The following is an 8,171-nucleotide window of genomic DNA, read 5'->3' on the forward strand; positions in this document are numbered from 1 at the left end:
GGTATGCACAGAATTCTCTGCTTTATCAGATTGATCGCACTTCTTGGCGAGACCTTCGCAAGCTCTTCTTCGCCCCCTCGCGGAGGTGAAATTAAGGGGCTAGTCTCTAGTTTTGCACTACCTTCGTTTCTGTAGATTCTCCCACTCCACGTAGCCCTAAACATCAATTTATTCGCATAACCTGCTTTTCACACAATAGAATTTTAATCCAATTGTTCAAGGATTTAATGTACTTACCTCATAGTCCATTGAGGAAGCGTCATTCTGCCTCGCTATAGCTGACTAAAGTATCTACTGTGAATTCAGTGATGAATCCTCCTATGATTTGATTGAGCCAGTGATCAATAGCCCGCGTGATCTTGTCTTCCGATGCTTCCAGTCTGCGCATCAATTTTGGAGTCCACACAATAGGTTTGTCGAGTTTACACCTTCCTTGGCTTTCTATTAGCTTCGTGATCCACTCGTATAATTCAGTGGGAAAGGATGCAAAGAAAATTTTGTGGATCTCCGTATACAAGTAGCAGTCTAACCACTCTTCCTTTGATAGTCGCGGATTCCTGTTTTCCTGCACCGCGAACTCGTGAATCTTTCTGTCCAACCAATCTTCAATTCCTTTCTTTGTCAGATTCCAGTGATACGACATCAAACATCTCTATGCAGATCCTGGTCCCAGCAACGGAACCATTTGTTGGCTTGTTGGGGCCTGACCCAGGTTCAAAGTTAATTAGCCAAAAAAATCCTGGTACTACTGGCCCTTTCGGCAACAGTGCGCAGAGCGCAAACTGAGGTCTCACCCAAAGTAGTATGGGAGGGTTCTAGAACTAGGTTTCCACACCCTTGAGATGTCTGAGAGGTAAGATTGGTGCTTTGTTTGTTCCTGTGCGTAGATCGCTTCGCGCACTTCTCGTTCCTCGCGGCCTGATACACTGCCTTCACGCAGTCCTAACCAGGGGTTGTGCGTGCTCTGCGCTAATACCTGAGATCTTACTTATCTTCTAATGTTAATTAATTTCCTTTGCCTACTTGAATGTCTTAAGTTATAATTAGCAATACAAAACATTCATACAGGTTCGCGCAGTAAATAAACATTATACTTTCAAATTATATCCAATCATGCATTAAACCAATAAAATATACATATAATTATAGGAAAACTTCTCTTTATTGACTCTCCCAACGGTTACAAACTCGACCTGCGCTGTGCACTCAGCTACAGGGGTCCGCGCACTCAGCTGTGGACTACTAGGCCTCTGCACACTCAGTTGCAGAGCCTTCTCCTACTCTACGACCCACAGGCACACTTTACACTTTGACTCAATCACTTAGACTTCTCATGCTTTTCTTCCATTCGTTATTGGTTCATTAGTTATCTTTTACACTTAGAGCATCGCTCTATTTATACAATCCCATGGTCCACAGATCATGGGTAGGTCTATCCAACCGACATTACATTATAAAAGCTAGGGTGGACAAAATTGTGACTCTATTACACTTTCGTGCCCTGCGCCCACAATTCGTGGAGCTTTTACAAAAGAATTCAGTCAAAACTTGGGCTTTAAGCCCCAAAACATGCCTTGGGGGGATTCCATGCCCAACAACTACAAACATACCTTTTTTGCTGCTTCAATTTTCAATATTTTGATTGAGTAGATTTTTGTACCTTTACAGTGTTGCAAAAACAATCTTACTGACAAATGTTGCTATAGAAGAATTATAACAGTGAAACCTCCTTAAATGATGAAATTTTGTCTCACTTCAAATCCTTACTGCATAACTATGAAGTACTGATGACAACAAATGCCCAGAAGTATGCCACAATAGAGTGCATTGATTATGTCCCTTACTGCTTGATACTGCTAAAGATTAAGCAAGAAGAGGGCCTAAAATAAATAAATAAATAAATATATATATATATATATATATATATATATATTGGTTTGCTGCAAAGGTTGTCTGCTTCAGGTATATGTTACTTCTAGTTGCATACATGTTCAATGATATGCTTTATACTAATGCAACAACACATATTTAGAACTAGAATTTTCGTACGATTATTCATAATTGTAAACATACCTCTGTCTATTCAATATGCTGCCCTAGAGTCATCTCGGTCTTGCTTCTATAGTCTACCTCTATCAGAATCTTGAGAAATATGACTTATTTAAAGTTTCATGCTCACATAGATCTAAAGGTAATAGCCAATGAACTTATGAGTTGTAGGATGGTATAATGATTCAGTTCTCTCTCAAAAAGGATAGAGTTATGTTAATGACAAGGTTATCATGCTTCAGTCAACGAGCAAGTTCAATATGCCATAGGGTTCATATATGAACCTTCCAAATAATAATAACCAAGTCTACATAGTTACTGCAACTTTCACGAACAATAATATACTATGATTTCATTGCAACAATGATCTTCAAGGAGGCCGAGAGATTGTGTAAAATGACCATCGAGTGCCCAATTTTGACTAATTGAACCTTCCCCTGCTTAGATTATCGATAATCTTGTTTTAGGGATACCTCCAACATAACTGTAATCTGTCTCTTGAGATCAATATGATCATTCTTTAAATTTTCTCTTACGCAATCCCTCGGCCTTATTCCTACAACAAGTCAGATGATTCGATCCTTCAATCAAGGCATCATAGTGACTTGACCCTGTCACAGAAAATTTCTATCTTCAAAGCAAAATATCCTTCCAAACCAGAGGCACTGATAGAGAGAATAGGTGTTGAATAGTTGATGTTAATCAATGATCATGGTGGTCATGCTCAGAATTTGATCGAGGAATTTTAGATTATGGGACCCTTCTGAAATATGTTTTGGTTAGGATTTGGTACTCTTGATCGATGCCCAAGACTGTAACTTCTTAGGAAAAAATATATACTTCAAAAGTAATGATAGAATGAATGCAAGCCTATGCCTATTATCTAAATTATTCTAGATATCTTAGATATATATCTCTTACACTTCATCAGTACTTCAAACAGAGATTTGTAGAGGATTTAACTTACCTCCAGGGATCATAGAAAATATATTTCCATAAGCTTACACTGATGATACAATCTTAAGCTTGCTAAATAGGATTTTTATAAAGTACAGGAACATACCTTGATGTCTTCCAACTTTTACCTGTGATAGTTGAATATCTTTAGGATTGGTGCCCATGTTTACTGATTAGGGCTTGAAGAAGGTTGTAAGAAATAACCAAGATTTGAACTCTGACTTGATTTACCATAGAGAGATGGAGGTATCAATGAAATTATTCAATGATTGAAATCTCTTTAAGCTTGGGATTGTCCTCACCTGATCTCTGATACCATGTTAATTTTCAGTTAACATGTTCCTTGCGTAGGTTAGATACTTCATTCAACCATATGCCCATTGATCCATTTACCAATTACATTAGACATTATATAAAAATAATTGACAAAAGAACATAAATGATAGATGCAGAAGACAAGCCAAGACAAAAAGACACTAGAATATGGCTCAAGCCAGGAAAAAACCCCAAGATGGGGAAAACCCTTGCTCAAATCTTCTTATTATTATCATCAAATGTTCAATGAAGAAAGAGAGATAGTACAATGATATAAAATAAACTTCCAATATGAAGATCAGGCATCGTTGCTCTTAGATCCATTCAATCCTGTAATCTGGGCAGTATGTTCATAGAGGAAAATTCATTTTGTTGTAGAAGATCAATCTCGTTAGGGCAACAACAGTCCACTGCTTTCTAAGTTGACTAATCTAAAAATCCTCCTTTCTACTGCAACCTTCCTTATTTCACATGATGCTCCCTTTCATTGGCTTAAGGAGCTAGTTTATGACCACATTAAGGTCATCGTTGATATTATCTATGTGGTTCTAGATTAGGGCTTCTGGAGCATGCTTCTCCAACAGTTGAATATCTGCAAATAGTGTGGCCTTTTTCTTCTTACAAGGGCTCTATTATTTGTAGTAGTCCTCTCGAAAAGAGGAATTCAATGCCACAGTTACCTTCCCCAAAGGAGTTGTTCAAAGTGGAATTTGGCCCTAGTAGCCATTTTTAACAAAAATAACCATCAATATTTTTTTCTAGCATTTTGGGTTGAATTCACAATAGTATGCTAAAAAGTGTCATTTCATTGTCTAGAAATTAGGATATATAAATGTGAGATATATAATCTACATATTTGGGTTATCTCCTTTTCAACTCTGAAATTTTTTAGGCTACATGTTAATTGTTTGAACTTTGAACTTTGAAGAAATTCCTGAATGGATTTCATAAATACTCAAATGAATAGACTTTGTAAGGCAGTGGTACCATAAATTGTGTTATTTCAAAGATTTTAGTTCCATATTTTCACAAAATACAATGTCCTCAATAAATACTTATATGTATAGATACTTATGTTTAGGATTATATATGTGTTGGAGCGGTTCCTTTATGTTTCACTATAATCCTGATGTTGACAAGCCTGACTTTTTTCATTAATAGCTCATAGAATATGCAAAAGGAAATGATTGTCAAAATGTGGCAAAATTTACATTTCTCCTGATTTTTTTTTTTGTTCATGACAAGATACTCATGTTGCAGGAATGAGTTATCCTAGAGTCTGTTTCAATACATGGATTTTTTTTCCTCCCATTTTTTTACAAGGATGTAGATTTCATTTTCATGTTGATGGTTTATGCATGTATTTTATCTAGCCCCAAATGTTGGTAATGGCAGGAATCTTGAGAAGTAGTCATAGACACGGACTCTATCAGATGTTAATGTTACAATACCACTTCCACCTCGTATTAGAAAAATTTTAATGGTCAGTGACATAAAGAAGAGTTATTTAATGACAGGGTTGAAAGGACAACCTCATGTCTTAGTTGTAAGTCATTTATTTGTGTTTCTTAGCTGTAAGTCAACTGTTTGATTTTGAGCTTTATCATATCAATTATTTCACTAATCCAATATGCATGGCCTGTATTTCTCACTCGATGTTACTTACTTGACATGGTTGATATAACATTCAATTCTAGGCCACTTTTATTTTAAGACCGAGATTTTATTGATTAAAAGGATGTTCATATTTTGATTGATTTACTTGGAGCTTGATTTTTTTTTGTAAATTCCATGTGAATGTTATTTTTTCAGGGTGATGTCTTGTTGAAGCCTCGAAAATCGCTGCAACAACATCGGGGATAACCACCCGGTCCGGACCTTAGTACAGCTCCTTTTCCGTTTGGAATAGTGGCTCCGACTGGGGATAATGGGACCAGTTTCCCAGAAGTGGATAAATGGGATGGATGGGTGATTATAAACTACGCTAGCGACGAGCGAATAACTAAAACTATCAGCAAGAATATAATAACTATGATCTATCCCGGGGACTTATTGAGCTTTAAAGCGTAGCGTTTGATGGTCTGTGTCTAAAGACAGGCATATAGATGACTCCATCTTTAAGGCATAGATATTAATTCATTCAAGATTGTTGTGCCTAAATAGTTAAACAGAGCGATTAAAACAAAATTACCACACTTTATCATTTATATCATTGTCACATGCATGATTGAAAGGAAAGGCACATCGTAAAACATCCAATAGTGGAATGAATAAAGATCTGTTGTTACAGCGCATGCATATAATCAACAATAGCAAGAATAATCACATAACAATTCATATAAAAGGAATGAATTCAGACATAGATAGAAATACCATATGAGCTGCTTGACACTCCCGAATATCAATCGCTATTTGTAGTTCTTTCTTCAACGCAAAAACATCCTCAACAACGACAATAGTGCACAATTGCATAAAGAAGCTTCCTTGTTAAATTAAGAACAATTGGCCCAGTTTCATAAAAGAATATTGACTGAAGCACAATAGTGCAAACTTCAGTCTATTAAGTCTGTTACAAAACTTTACGACCCTTTCCAAAACAACGAAAGGGTCTATAAATACTAAACTAATCTAAATATCTAATAAACAGAAATCCTACATAATTGGCATCAATAAATACTGATCCTATTTCCTGGAGCGATCTGGCAATTGGCGACATGATTCATCAGGTAGGCTGCTTGCCTTTAAACCTGAGCTGACTTGTCGCAAGCATTGGCTCTACTTCAGGTGGTTTGTTGAGAAGCGAACTGAGCTGGGCAGCATAGGTGGCATCCTGAATGTCGGGAATTATACACCCGATTGCATCTGTTAAACACTTAAGGGCGGCTCTCTGTGTGTGCGGCTTAATCAGGAAAAGCCAATATGCATCGAAGGTCAAACTGTTAACCCCAGCGATTAATCTCCCCTTTTCCTCCAAGTCAGGATAACACGTTTGCTCCAACATGTTTGTTGTTGTTATCTTTCCAGGCGTACATTGGGAGATCATATTCGCTAAGTAGAGAGTGTTGTTAACCAGATCAACTAGGTTGTTGGAGGTTGATTTACACCTTGAAGCTGCCCTTTCTGCTTTCATCACCTGAGTGTGCCATTCTGTGAAAAGTATGTCTTTATATGTTTCTGAAATCTTGGGCAAATTTGCTTCTCTCCCTTGATCAGAATCTTGCCAGTCAAGATATCCACTTATGATCTCTTCGGCCTGGTCTAACTCATTCCTGGCCTTCTCTACCTGCTGATTAATGGATGTAGTTAACTCACACAATGGCTCTGCCTCAGTGAGTTGTTGACAAAGGAGCCTAATTTGTGATATCAATGCATTTTTTATTAGTGATGCTTCCTTTCTGAACTCATCCACCTGTGGAGCGCCCTTGATTATTTCAAGCTGTGATGATAATTGAGCGATTTGCTCATCTTTCGTTTTCATCATTTGCTCATTTGCTGCTCTCAATTGTGCCAATGCCTCCGACAATTCCTTTTGTTTCTGGATTGCATTTTGGTCAATCTTTTGCCTTTCTTCCTACAATTGGTGGGTTAATTGATCATTCATTTGCTGTTGTGCCAGCAATTACTCCTCTGCTTGCACTGCTTTCTGCTTTGCCTCGGCCAATTCTGCCTGTAGTGCAAAAATTTCTTGGTCCTTAGTCTTCAGTAGAAGACTTACCTCCGATGCCTTGTCGATTGTTGCTGCGGAATAGGCTCCTGCATACTGTGACAGCTTTGTTAGGTCATCGGAGGGGTCCAATTCTTCCTTCCATACTACATTACCCGTGACTGTTTGCTCTGGAAAGATAGAAGGTTGATCAGTCCTTTGTCTTTTCCTTGATCGCTTTACAACTGCTCTATGCATCGGGCTGTAGAAAACATCCAGGAGAGGAATATCTTCTACCTGAAGAATGATTTGGTCGGAGGGGTCCTTTGGTATTACTTCAACATCCTTAGAAATGGGTGGGCCGCTGGTTCCACTTAGAACCGGAGGTGAAGTGATGTCCTGCGTATCATTTGTCTTGGAAGTGTCCCCATCTTTTGAACATTCCAATCCACTGATGATGGAATGAAATTACTGCCATTCTTGGAATAGTTTGGGGTCTATAGTAGTGTCCACATTGACATCGGTGGTGGTCTGTTTCTCCTTTTCGGCTTGGGACTCTTCCCGTTCTTTTTCCTGCTCTTTCTTCTGTTGTTCCTCTTGTTCCCTCCGTTGCCTTTCCTCATGTTCTTTCTTTAGCTGTTCCTCTTTCTCTTTCCTCTGTTGCTCCTCGTGTGCTCTCTTCTGCCGTTCTTCTTTTTCTTTTCTCTGCCTTTCCTCCTGTTCCTTTTTATGGTCCTTTGTTACCACCGGAGGTTCCTTTGATTATTGCCGAACAGGCCCGCTTGATGATGTCGCTGGGGTTGTTGCTAGTAAATCTAGAGGCAGAGTTTGCAACCTCTGTTCTCTAAGCTTATTAAACTCAATCAGCCCTTCATCATTATATTTCATTCGAGCGAGTTCTTTAGCCTGACCTATTGTTTCGACTGAAACGAATAGGTCGTCAAATATATCTTCTTTGTGCTCAAATTTTGTCAATTTGGCCTGCTCGAGCGCATTGTAGGCAACTTTGCTTGGATCATATGGCCTGTTTGGGATAGTCGCCAGAGTTAAAGATTGAAGCTTTGTGGCTTCCTTTTCTGCATGTTTGAGATCATGCAGAGTATAGACACCACACCTGAAGGGAAAAGAGGGCCAGCCCCTCTTCTTTTCTTTCTTGAGAGTTTGTGTAACACTCTCAGCCGTAATCTGATAGGCGATTTCTCTTGCT

Source organism: Pinus tabuliformis, chromosome 8, assembly GCF_031772625.1.
Source record: "Pinus tabuliformis cultivar Carrire ecotype Pingquan chromosome 8, CPIR1, whole genome shotgun sequence".
Taxonomy (NCBI): Eukaryota; Viridiplantae; Streptophyta; class Pinopsida; order Pinales; family Pinaceae; genus Pinus; species Pinus tabuliformis.